Consider the following 13,837-nt stretch of genomic DNA (forward strand, 5'->3'; position numbering starts at 1 on the left):
GAGTTGGAGGTGGGGATGCTGAGAGACCAGCAGAAAAGGCTCCTGGAGAAGGTGGAAGACCTAGAGAATGCCAGCAGAACTTGAGAATCGTTGGGCTCCTGGACGGGTCCGAAGGAGTGGACGCTGGGGCATACATAGCGGATATGTTTGAGAAGCTGCTGGGGGAGGCAACATTCTCCCGACCCTTGGAGGTGGACAGGGCTCACAGAGCGCACGCGAGCAAGCCGCGAATGGGAGACCCCCGAGGGCAATGGTGGTGAGATTTCACAGGTACTTGGATAAGGAGCGCATGCTAGTGGGCCAAGCAGACACGGAACTGTCAGTGGAACAACAGTATCCTGTGGGTTTACCAAGACCTGAGTGTGGAGGTGGCCAGGAGAAGAGCAGACATCAACCAGATTAGGTCGATCCTTTTTAAGAAAAAAGTGAAGTTCGGACTGTTGTATCCAGCCCGTCTCTGGGTCACGCACGAGGAACAGCACTTTTATTTTGAGTCGCCTGAGGACGCTCTGGACTTCGCAAAAAGGAAAGGACTGGTGGTGGACTGAGAACTTTTGAACTTTGCTGCAACGTTCTTGTTTTTTTGTTTGTTTTTCTGTTCTTTTAAAAATAAAGTTTCTCGTTTTTAGTTTTGTGGAAGCTGTTTGTAATGCCTTTTGCATTGATTTGGGACCAGCGGTAGAGCTGAGTGAGTTACAGTTTTCATTTGCACTGTTGGGGAATGAAGGTGTGCTTGTTCAGATCTTGGTGTCTTTTTGTCGGACAATTGTGTGGGGATTGTTTGATGTTTGGAGTATGTTTGTATGAGAGCGGGGGCGGAGGGTGTGGCGGGAACAATCGGTGGGAGACTATCCAGTGCCAGGGATGGGGGCCACCAAGCTAGCTGGGCGGACGAGCTCATGGAAGCGCAGTAGGGTGTGTGCATATGTTCAGTGTATTAAAGGGGTTGGGTTACAGAGTGTTGTTACTGGGGGGAGGGGGGGTAAATGTTCTGCTGACGAGGGAGGGACTTGGGATAAGGGACAGAGAGGAGGTTGGGGGCGGAGGCAGCCTGGGGGCGGACCGGTGGAGGCATGGAGCATGGGCTGGAGGCGGGCCCAAAAAAGGGAGTGGCTGATTGGCAAAGAGGGGGGGGCAATGAGCCCCCCAACTAGGCTGATCACCTGGAACGTTCGAGGGTTAAATGGGCCAGTCAAGACGGCACGTGTGTTCGCGCATCTTAGGGGACTGAAGGCGGAAGTGGTAATGTTGCAGGAGACGCACCTTAGAATAACTGACCAGATTAGATTTGAGGAAAGGCTGGGTCAGTCAGGTTTTTCACTCGGGACTAGACTCAAAGACCAGAGGGGTCCCGACCCTGATCAATAAGCAGGTGGTGTTTGAAGCGGGTAGAATACTCTCGGATGTGGGAGGTCGGTACATTATGGTCAGTGGGAAACATGGAGATTTGGGCAGCCGAGGGTGAAGGAGTTCTCCTTCTACTCACACGTGCATAAAGTGCACTCCCGGATTGATTTCTTTATTTTGAACAGGGCCTTACTGGCAGGGGTGGTGGACACGGGGGACTGGGCGATCACAATCTCAGACCATGATCCACACTGGGTTGGCCTGCAGGGTAGTAAAGACAGCAACCAGCGCCCGCAATGGAGGTTAGATGTGGGACTTTTGGCTGATGAAGGGGTGTGCGAGTGGCTGAGGAAATGTATTCGGATCTACCTGCACGTGGGAGATTTCAGCAGTGATGGTCTGATAAGCACTGAAGGCAGTGGTCAAAGGGGAGCTGAACCCGATACAGGCCCATAGGGAGATGGTGGACAGGGCAGAGACGGACCGACTGGGAAAGGAAATACTACAGATCGATAGGAGGTATGCGGAGACCCCAGAGGCAGGGATTTTAAGGGAACGGCGGAGACTACAGGCGGAGTTTGGCTTGTTAACCACAGGGAGGGCAGTGGAGCAGCTGAGAAAGGCGTGGGGGGGGCGACCTATGAGCATGGAGAGAAGGCCAGCAGAATGCTTGCACAGCAGCTTAGAAAGAGGGAGGCAGCCAGGGAGATAGGGAAAGTAAATGACGGAGATGGGAACCTGGTTGGAGATTCAGCAGGGGTGAATAAGGCGTTTAGGGATTTCTACAGTAGGCTGTACACGTTGGAACCCCCTCGGGGCCAGAGGGGATGAGGCACTTCTTGGAGGGGCTGAATTTCCCAACGGTGGACGGGGAGCTGGTAGAAGGGCTGGGGGCCTCGGGTAAACCCCCGGTGCCGGATGGGTACCCAGTGGAGTTTTATAAAAAGTTCTCTGGGATATTGGGGCCGGTGGTGATGAGGATGTTCAATGAGGCAAGGGAAAGAGGGATACTGCCCCCGACGATGTCACAGGCCACGATTTCGCGGATTCTGAAGCGGAACAATAACCCGGAGCTGTGAGGGTCCCATAGGCCGATATCCCTGTTGAATGTGGATGCCAAATTGCTGGCCAAAATGTTGTCCTCCAGGATTGAGGAGTGTGTTCCGGATGTTATTGGGGACGACCAGACGGGGCTTGTTAAGGGTAGGCAGTTGATGGCCAATGTAAGAAGGTTGTTAAACATGACCATGATGCACCTGGAAGGTAGGGAGGTGGAGGTAGTGATCGCAATGGATGCAAAAAAGGCTTTTGATCGGGTAGAATGGGATTATCTGTGGGAGGTACTGGAATGGTTCGGATTTGGGCGGGGCTTTATTGACTGGGTCAGGTTGCTGTATCAGGTTTCTGTAGCAAGCGTACGGACGAATAGGACAACATCGGACTATTTTAGACTGCATCGGGGACGAGACAGGGATGCCCTCTCTCCCCACTGTTGTTCATGCTAGCTATAGAGCCGTTGGGGGGTGGAGTTCAGAGTCTCACTCTATGAAGACAACCTGCTTCTGTATGTATCGGACCCAATAGAGGGGGTGGAAGAAATCATTAGGATTCTAGGGGAATTTGGCCGGTTTTCGGGGTATAAGCTAAATATGGGGAGAAGTGAGATGTTTGCGGTCCAGGCAAGGGGACAGGAGAGGCGATTGGGGGAGCTGCCGTTTAGATTAGTAGGGGGAAGCTTTAGGTACCCAGGCATTCAAGTGGCGCGGGAATGGGACCGGCTGTATAAATTAAATCTGGCCCGAACAGTAGACCAAATGAAGGACGATTTTCGGCGATGGGACGTGCTTCCGTTGTCACTGGCTGGGAGGGTGCAGACGGTGAAGATGACGGTCCTCCCGAGATTCCTGTTTTTATTTCAGTTTCTCCCCATCTTTATTCCACCATCCTTTTTTAAACAGGTCAACAAAGTGATCACTGGCTGTGTTTATGAAAATCCTGTGTTAGGATCCCGAACAAGAACCCAACTATTTACAATTTGTAAGACAGTGAGGAAATGTTACTACACCACAGGAGTAATAATACTGACCAAGAGGTATCTTTTTGCTAAAACAAACATTAGCCACAAAAAATACCTATATTCGCAACAGTTACAACAATTTTTAAGCAAAAGAAGAAACCGGAACTTACTTCCGAAACCTGCCATTATATTCTAATTAAGCAAACCAATATAGATTAAATACCACTCATGAATAAACATAACAACCAGAGTTTTACTTGCTTTTCTCTGTACACAATCTTTGGCGAGAGAACCTTTCAAGACCAAACTGAAATACTTCTGTTCAGATTAGGGTTATATTGACTCTTCAGACAGATCAGGTCCCTCCCATTAACTATATCATCTGTACCCAAAGGATGAGGCATTATTTTGTCTTTTCTTACAAGATGTCCCTTGATTTGTTTAGCTAGGTCCAAACACAATACCTCGCATCATTTTTTTTTAAAGATAATTTGTTGAAGATATATCCAGAAAATACAAAAACAGGAACAGTCAAAAAACAAAGCAATATCGGACAATCCATAACGCAGTAACAGCAATACAACACAGCAGGAAACCCCCCCATATATACAAATACATCCGCCAAATCCGCAAATAATTTTTCAACCAAAACAAGATACCCCTACCCCTTAATTACCAATAGATTCTTTCTTTAAATTTAGAATATCCAATTATTTTTTTCCCCAATTAAGGGGCAATTTAGCATGGCTAATCCACCTAACCTGTACATCTTTGGGTTGTGGAAGTGAAACCGACGCAGACATGGGGAGAATGTACAAACTCCACACAGACAGTGACCCAGGGCTAATCACTGTGCCATGTGCCGCCACTTTTAATAACCAATAGTTGCTATACGCTGCTACACCACCCCCCGACATTCTAATACTTCTTGGCAAAGTCGATGAACAGTTTCCACAGAGAACCCCTCGCCAATTCCTCCAATGGCGAATTTAATTCTCTCCAAATGAAGAAACTCAGCAAGGTCCTGCACCTATGACCCGATACTTGGTGTATCCGAGGCCCATCAGTTTAGCAAACTTCTCCGGGCTAACAGGGAGGTGAAAGCCACAACATCGGCCTCTTTCCCCACCAAGACCCCCACAACGTCAGACACTCCAAAAATATCTACACATGCAGAAGGCATCTGAGACAAACATCCATGACTCCCCACCAACATTGGACAGGACCAGAACATGTTGGCATGATTCAAGGGGACCTGGCACATCGTGCATACTAATCGACCACTTCTGGGAAGAATCGGTTCAGCCTTGCCACCATCATATGTGCTCTGTGTACAACTTTAAGCTGAATAAGTCTGGCACATGACAAGGATGCATTAATCTTACGCAGCACTTCTTCCAAAATCCATCCTCGCATCGCACCTCCCAATTCTTCCTCCCATTTTTGCCGCATTGCCACCATTGATGCATCCTCCCTCCTGGCCAGCTCAGCGTACACATCAGAGATCTTGCCATCCCCAATATCATCCTCCGAAAGGAGCCTACCCTGTAAACCTGAGGGCAGCAACATTGGCAACGAACCCACCTCCTTTCTCAAAATGTCCTGACTTGGAGGTATCTGAACCCATTACCGCTGGGCAATTGGTAAGCCTCCGTCAACTCAGACAGGTCCGCAAATTTCCCACCCAGGTCCTCGAAGCATTTGATCCGCAAATGGTCCCACTCCCTAAACTTGGCAATCTGGTTGAGAAAAATCTATGGTTACCACAGATCGAAGCCTTTCTATACAGGCCTCCAAGTAAAAATGTAGCTGGTACTGATTCCACGCCCTTCGAGTAGAAACTACCGCTGGATTTGGTGAGTACCTGTTTGGTGAGAATGGCAGAGGAGCTGAAGTCAGTGCCCTTAAGGAGGTCTCTCTACATGAGGTCCCCTCCACCCTGCATCACACTGACCTTCGGTCTACCAACCATTTCTGGACCATGACAATTTTGGCAGCCCAGTAATAATACTGAAAGTTAGGGCAGCACAGTGGTTAGCACTGTTGCCTCACAGCTCTAGGGACCCAGGTTCAATTCCGGCTTCGGGTGACTGTTTGCACTTTCTCCCCATGTCTGCATGGGTTTCCTCCGGGTGCTCGAGTTTCCTTGCACAATCCAAAGATATGCAGGTGAGGTGGATTGGCCATGCTAAATTGCCCCTTAGTGTCCAAAGGATAGATGGAGTTACTGGATTGCAGTGAAATAGAACATAGAACTTGGAACAGTACAGCACAGAACAGGCCCTTCGGCCCTCGATGTTGTGCCGAGCAATGATCACCCTACTCAAACCCACGTATCCACCCTATACCCGTAACCCAACAACCCCCCCCCCCCTTAACCTTACTTTCTTTTAGGACACTACGGGCAATTTAGCATGGCCAATCCACCTAACCCGCACATCTTTAGACTGTGGGAGGAAACCGGAGCACCTGGGGGAAACCCACGCACACACGGGGAGGAAGTGCAGACTCCACACAGACAGTGACCCAGCCGGGAATCGAACCTGGGACCCTGGAACTGTGAAGCATTTATGCTAACCACCATGCTACCGTGCATGCTACCGTGAAATGAAATGAAATGAAAATCGCTTATTGTCACAAGTAGGCTTCAAATGAAGTTACTGTGAAAAGCCCCTAGTCGCCACATTTTGGCACCTGTTCGGGGAGGCTGTTACGGGAATTGAACCGTGCTGCTGGCCTGCCTTGGTCTGCTTTCAAAGCCAGCGATTTAGCCCTGTGCTAAACAGCCTCTTGGTCGATAGGGTGGAGGCGTGGGCTTAAGTAAGGTGCACTTTCAAGGGCAAGTATAGATGCGATGGGCTGAATGGCCTCTTTCTGCATTGTAAATTCTATGATTCTAGGGAGAGCCAAGTCTATCCCTCTCCAAATAAACTCTCTTAATACAGGGAATCCTCCCCGCCTACACAAAACTCTGAAATACAAAAAGGAACCTCGGCAAGATCACCATTTTTATTGCCTGGACACTCCCGGACAGAGACATTCACCTGATGAATTCCTCCGTGTCTGCCGCGCTACCACGAGCAGCAACCAAGCTTCCCCCGGTACCACAGTAGCAGCAGAAAACAATACATGGAAATCTATTGTCAACTTGTCGGACTACTCCCTTCAACCAGACGACATCAAAGTCTTCAGCAGAGGGTTCAATTTCTGCACCACCACCAAAATAGATCCTATCAGTCTCGCGGCAGAAACGGAGGAATTCATCAGGCGAATGAGGCTCCGGTAGTTCTTCCACAGACCCCAAGAGGCCGACAGTGAACCAAATGAGACAACAAATGAATCGGAACAGCAGACCGAGAGATATGCGGTGCGTCAACCGAAGAGGCAAGAGTCGAATTCGACCTCTCTGAAAGGCCACTGCCCTAGACTCGACATGTATGCTCAAGCCATCAGGAGTCGGGTCAATGCCAGATTCATCAGTCACATTCACAAGACAGCCCTGAACGTCACCCAAGCACAACGCAACACCATCCGCGCTCTCAAGACCAGCCGCAACATCGTCATCAAACCAGCAGACAAAGGAGGGGCCACCGTCATACTGAATAGAACAGACCACTGCAAAGAAATGAAAATGAAATGAAATGAAAATCGCTTATTGTCACAAGTAGGCTTCAAATGAAGTTACTGTGAAAAGCCCTTAGTCGCCACATTCCGGCGCCTGTTTGGGGAGGCTGGTACGGGAATTGAACCGTGCTGCTGGCCTGCCTTGGTCTGCTTTCATAGCCAGCGATTTAGCCCGACGGACTTCTTACAGAAACTCAGCACCCATGGACCAGTTGAACCAAGAACATTCCTCGTCACAATGGACATCTCGGCACTCTACACCAGCATCCCCCATGAAGAGGGCATTGCTGCAACAGCCTCAGTACTCAACACCGACAACTGCCAATCGCCAGGCGCAATTCTGCAACTCATTCGCTTCATTCTGGATCACGTCTTCACCTTCAACAACAAGTTCGTTATCCAGACACACGGAACAGCCAGGGGGACCAAATTCACACCTCAATATGCCAACATCTTCATGCACAAGTTTGAACAAGACCTCCTCACCGCACAGGACCTTCAACCGACGTTATATTCCAGATATATCGATTACATATTTTTCCTTTGGACCCACAGCGAAGAATCACTGAAACGACTACACAATGACATCAATACGTTCCATCCCACCATCAGACTCACCATGGACTACTCTCCAGAATTGGTTGCATTCTTGGACACACTCATCTCCATCAATGATGGTCACCTCAGCACTTTGCTTTACCGTAAGCCCAAGGATAACCTCACGATGCTCCACTTCTCCAGCTTCCACCCTAAACACATTAAAGAAGCCATCCCCTATGGACAAGCCCTCCGTATACATAGGATCTGCTCAGACGAGGAGGAGCGTAACAAACATCTACAGACGCTGAAAGATGCCCTCGTATGAACGGGATGTGGCACTCGACTCATCAATCGACAGTTCCAACATGCCACAGCAAATACTCTTGAGGGTTCTACCATTCACTGTATATTCCCTTCCTATTAGACCTTCCAAAATGCATTACCTCACATTTGTCCGGATTAAACTCCATCTGCCATCTCGCCGCCCAAGTCTCCAAACAATCTAAATCCTGTTGTAGCCTCTGACAGTCCTCATCGCTATCCACAATTCCACCAACCTTTGTGTCGTCCGCAAACTTACTAATCAGACCAGTTACATTTTTCTCCAAATCATTCATATATACTATAAACAGCAAAGGTCCCAGCACTGATCCCTGCAGAACACCACTAGTCACAGCCCTCCAATCAGAAAAGCACCCTTCCATTGCTACTCTCTGCCTTCTATGATCTAGCCAGTTCTGTATCCATCTTGCCAGCTCACCTCTGATCCCGTGTGACTTCACCTTTTGTACCAGTCTACCATGATGGACCTTGTCAAAGGCCTCACTGAAGTCCATATAGACAACATCCACTGCCCGACCTGCATCAATCATCTTTGTGACCTCTTCGAAAAACTGTTATCAAGTTAATGAGACACGACATCCCCTTCACAAAACCATGCTGCCTCTCGCCAATACGACCACTTGCTTCCAAATGGGAGTAGATCCTGTCTCGAAGAATTCTCTCCAGTAATTTCCCTACCACTGACGTAAGGCTCACCGGCCTGTAGTTCCCTTTGATTATCCTTGCTACCCTTCTTAAACAAAGGAACAACATTGGCTATTCTCCAGTCCTCTGGGACATCACCTGAAGACAGTGAGGATCCAAAGACTTCTGTCAAGGCCTCAAGCAATTTCCTCTCTAGCCTCCTTCAGTATTCTGGGGTAGATCCCACCAGGCCCTGGGGAACCTCAAACGGTCCATTGTTTGCAGCAAACTACCCAGCCTTCAGAACAGCAACCACGACACCACACAACCCTGCCACGGCAATCTCTGCAAGACGTGCCAGATCATCGACATGGCTACCACCATTACATGTGAGAACACCACCCACCAGGTACGTGGTACATACTCGTGCGTCATGGCCAACGTTGTCTACCTCATACGCTGCAGGAAAGGATATTCCGTAGCGTGGTTCATTGGCGAGGCCGTGCAGACGATGCAACAACGGATGAACGGACATCGCGCGACTATGGCCAGGCAGGAAGGTTCCAGTCGGGGAACATTTCAGCAGTCAAGGGCATTCAGCCTCTGATCTTCGGCTAAGCGTTCTCCAAGGCGGCCTTCAGGACGCGCGACAACACAGAATTGCCGAGCAGAACCTTATAGCCAAGTTCCACATACTTGAGCACGGCTTCAACCGGGACCTTGGATTCATGTTGCATTACATTCATCCCCCCACCATTGGGCTGGGCTTGCAAAATCCTATCAACTGTCTGGCTTGAGACAATTCACAGCTCTTTAACCTGTGATTAGCCCTCTCTCCAGTTGCTCCGTCTGAACCTGAAAAGATTTAATTACCGGCAAAGACACGCATTCAAAGTATCGTCTTGCATCTTTGACTGTCTATATATATGTTTCTGAAACCTACCTCTTCATTCACCTGAGGAAGGAGCAGTGCTCTGAAAGCTAGTGATTCAAAACAAACCTGTTGGGCTTTAACCTGGTGTTGTAAGACTTCTTACTAGAAAATTATAGTCAGAGCCTCTGTTTGTTCCCTTGCTTCTCTTAACACCCTGGATGACATTTTATCTCTGACTAAAGATTTTACTACTTCCGAACATGCAAAATCCTCTTTAACTCACTATGGGCGGAATTCTCCCATTTTGCGACTAAGTGCAATGGTGGGTGGCTCCAGCACTGCATGTCCCACCGACTAGAACAGCCATATTCTGTGCATGGAAACACATTAATTATGCATAAGTGTGTCCTCCTTTGAATTTCCTGACAGACCGGCAGCTGATTTGACCATCCACCCTTAGCTGATCGGTTCAAATCTTCCGGTGCCACATTTAAATACCAGTCCAGCACATTTTACTCTCTCCAGCCCAGTTGTCTTCACCAGACAATGCAAGATGTCAGCAACCTATAGGGAAAAAGCTAGCAGCAGCCTCAAGAGAAAATATGTTCCCTTTTAAAAAAAATATTTATTGAGGTTTTACATTTTAACAAACAATGCAACAAAACCACAAGAATGGGACAGCACAGCAAGAAAAAGTAACAGTTCAACATACAAGAATGCAGAGGGGAATGGGAGAACGGCAATACAACTGGGTCAATATAATCATTAGATATATCTTGCTACTTCTAAATGCCCCACCAGAGAAGAAGGGAGAAGAGGATAAAGACATGAAGACATGGTAAGATTGTGCACACTTTCCCACACAGTTAATGCTTGCGATTACCATGAGAGTTCATGATAAATGTTTTGCACAATGTTCAGACACATACCATTATGCAACTCCCTCATCTCCAGCAGTGCCAGAGGCACCAATGACACACCACTCCTTCCCTCGGATACGAGATCCGTCTGTACAACTGCAGGATCCAATCTCGGATCTTTTTTAGACACACCCATAAAAAAAAGAAAATTCAAGAGCACCCCAGTTCTAAAAGGATGTTAAATATATACCAAACAATGCAACAAGTTGTAGAACATAGAACATTAGAACATAGAACATTACTGCACAGTACAAGCCCTTTGGCCCTCGATGTAATCAGATGTTTAAAATTGTAAATATTTATAAATGCCTCAATAAAATATCTTCTTAAAAAAACAATGCAACACAACACCAATCTCAGGCACAGACAGAGCCAACATCATTCCATACAATTATAGAGGACCAACAGCTATATACTTGGATTATGATCAGTGCCATCAACACCTCCCAACAAAAAGGACGAAGAACTACCAGGAGTGAATCACAGGATATCAAAGGGTTGACTTCTGGTGATGGGATGAGCTGAGTAATTGCACATCAGGTGGCTCTCCTCCGTAAGACATAAAAATAGGCACTCGAATTTAGCCTGCAAAATTAGACCGAAAACATCCCCTCACCATCAATGACAAGATATACAATAAAAATGGCAGGAAGCAGCAGCTCAAGAAGCTGTCGGTGTACCAAGAATGCAGCAAGGGACAAGAGTGGCGAACAAGCGGGTCAGCAAACCCACAAGGTGAGTGGTCACCAGCCACCCCTGAGAGAGGGAGTCCCCCACAGGGGAGAACGATAAAGGAGGTGGAAAATGAATCAACGGACCAGAGTAACCGAATCGTCGCCCTCGAGGCTGAAATCAAGAGGTTGGTGGCGACCCAGGGGAGCCTGAAAGGAAAAGTGGAGGACCAAGAAAATTGGTTGAGGCGGCAGAATATCATAACAGTGGACTTGCCAGAAGGAATTGATTATGTGGCCCAAATGCTGGGCAACCAGGTGGGGAGGGATAGCTTCCTCAAGTCGCTGGAAATCGACAGGGCTCGCGCGTCTTTCCGGCCAAAACCTAAGGCAGGGGCGCAGCCGGGAGGGGTCATTGCCAAACTGCACATATACCAGGACCAGGAAAGGATTCTTCAATGAGCCAGACAGACTAAGGCATGCAACTGATGGGGACATAAAATCAGAGTCTACCAGGGCATTGGGGCGGACCTGGCTAAGCGCAGGGCAGAATTTAATGAGGCTAAATCGGCCCTATACAAAAACAAAATCAAATTCGGATGCTGTACCCAGCCAAGCTCTGGGTACCATATCAGGGCAAGGAACATTACTTTACTGCTCCTGCAGAGGCGGACGAGTTAGACTTAAGAATGGTGTGGACAGACAGCAAGGGAGACAGGGCTAAGGAAGGAGGAGGCGGAATAAACCAATGGATGATTTTGTATGGGACTGCATCTCCTCGTTATGAACAGGGGAACCAGTTTGTTAAAAGAAGGGAGCAAGTGTAGCAGAGCGCAGGAGAGGGTGAGGAGATAAAGGAGACACCAGCAGAGCGGGCATAGGAGGGGGTCGGACCGACCACAGAAGGGGTGCCACCACACTAGCGGGAAAACTAGCGCCAGGAGGTATGAGTGAGGGACTGGCCGCGGCATATCTCCCACTGTGGCGGGAGCGTCTGGACGAAATGGGGGGCGGGAAGAGAGAAGAACAGAGAGAGAAGAGAATGGCAGTAGGGGAAGTGCTCTATACGGGCTTCAGCAGGTCTCTCTCGGAAACGTGGAACAAGATGGCACCAAAAGTAGCCACTTTGAAGGGGTCCTGAACAAAGGGAAACCCCGGAGTGCAGGGGTTCACCCACATGGCGTATACACAGTTGCCAACCATGTTGGGTGGCCCCTGGACACAGGGAAACACCGGAGCGCAGGGGCCAGCCCCATTAGAAGAACAGTGACCGTGGCCATTTTGGATGGCCCCCTAACAATGGGAAAACCCAGAGTGCAGGGGCGCATCAACAAGGTACGTATGGTTGATCCCACAGGAAGGGGGTGGAGAGACATAAACTCCCCCTTCAGAATACTCACCTGGAACATCAGGGGACTTAACTTCCCAGTGAAAAGATCCAGAGTTTTGCCCACCTGAAAAGTATGAAAGCTGACATAGTCTACTTCCAAGAAATGCAGACCGACTGCGGAAAAGAATGGATGGGTAAACATTCTGGCCACAGGTCGAGAGCTAGGGGGTAAGCATATTGATGGGTAATAGGACGGTATTTACTGCGACGAGGAAGGTTACAGACAAAGGGGAACGGTACGTCATGGTCAGCAGTGTCCCAGACGGAGTACCGGTAGCCCTTGTCAACATGTACGCTCCCAAGTGGATGACACTAAATTTGTAAAGACAATGGCAGGAATCTCCGACATAGATACACATTGACTGATCATGGGAGTGGGGGTGTCAACTGTGCACAGGACCCACTGATGGTCAGATCAAACCCAGAACAGGAAAAATGGCAGGCATAGCTAGAGAACTGGGACAGATGATCCATGGCGGTTCATGCACCCAAGTGAGAAGGAATTCCTGTTTATCTCGCCAGTAGACAAGGTCTATACCCGCATCGACTTCTTTGTAGGAGGGAAATCGCTGCTTCCAGAGATAGTACGGGCAAAATATACCGCGATTGTAATGTCTGACCATGCTCTACATTACATGGATGTGAGGTTGAAGGCAGGCCGTGACAAACGCCCCACTTGGAGGTTGGACACGACCCAACTGGCCGGAAAGATCTTCGGCCAGAAAACATCACAGCCCATTGGCGAGTATGTTACGAACAACTGGAACTGGTTAGTCTCACCTTCCATGTTCTGGGAGGCACTCACTAAAGGCTGTGATTAGAGGAGAAATTCTTGCCTCTAAGGCATGCAGCACCAGGGAAGAGAGAGCGGCTAGGCCACAGCTGATCCCCTCAATTCTGGTGGTCGACAGAAGGTACTCCGAGGCACTGACCGTACAGCTTCTGGAAGAGAGGAAAAGCTACAAATGGTTGTTAACCTGCTATCCACCTTGAAGGCAGTGCACCAACTCCACCAGACACAGGGGACCTTCTACGAACACGGAGACAAGGCTAGCCACCTGCAGGCTCACCAGCTGAGAAAGCAGGCAGTCAGGAGTGAAATAGCACAGGTGAGGAATAGCAGAGGCGGATTCATAGCCGGACCAAAACAAGGTCAACGAAGCGTTCAAGGCCTTCTACCGGTGACTGCATATCTCCGAGCCCCCTGATGGGGACTTGGGGATGAAACAGTTTTTCGACAGACTGGACATGTCAGTCGTTGTGGAAGATAAGTTTGGGGGGGGGGGGGTGTGTGTGTGTGTGTGTGTGTGTGTGTGTGTGTGTGTGGAAGCACTACTAGAACGAGGAGAGGTCACGGAGAGTAGCAACTCCATGCAGGCACAGAAGGCGCCGGGAGCTGACGGGTTCCTTATCGACTTCGACAAAAAATTCACGAAGGCACTGCGGGGCGCTCGAAACACAGCCAAAATGAGAAGAAACATCAAGTGA

The 13,837-nt window shown here is 48.9% G+C and overlaps 1 protein-coding gene across 3 annotated transcripts in view; it reads right to left on the bottom strand.

Moving 5' to 3' along the window:
- LOC119966574 (meiosis-specific coiled-coil domain-containing protein MEIOC-like) overlaps window positions 1–13,837 on the bottom strand; it is a 158,920-nt gene that overhangs the window by 82,687 nt on the left and 62,396 nt on the right. Inside the window, exon 3 of one of the 3 annotated variants that reach the window (XM_038798497.1) lies at window positions 10,298–10,405. The exons of the other annotated variants lie outside the window; for them this stretch is intronic. The gene's annotated coding sequence lies outside the window, so the exon portion shown is untranslated. The remainder of the gene's footprint in view (window positions 1–10,297; window positions 10,406–13,837) is intronic. 3 annotated transcript variants of the gene reach the window in all.

The sequence above is a fragment of the Scyliorhinus canicula genome, chromosome 5, assembly GCF_902713615.1.
Source record: "Scyliorhinus canicula chromosome 5, sScyCan1.1, whole genome shotgun sequence".
In the NCBI taxonomy this organism is placed as follows: Eukaryota; Metazoa; Chordata; class Chondrichthyes; order Carcharhiniformes; family Scyliorhinidae; genus Scyliorhinus; species Scyliorhinus canicula.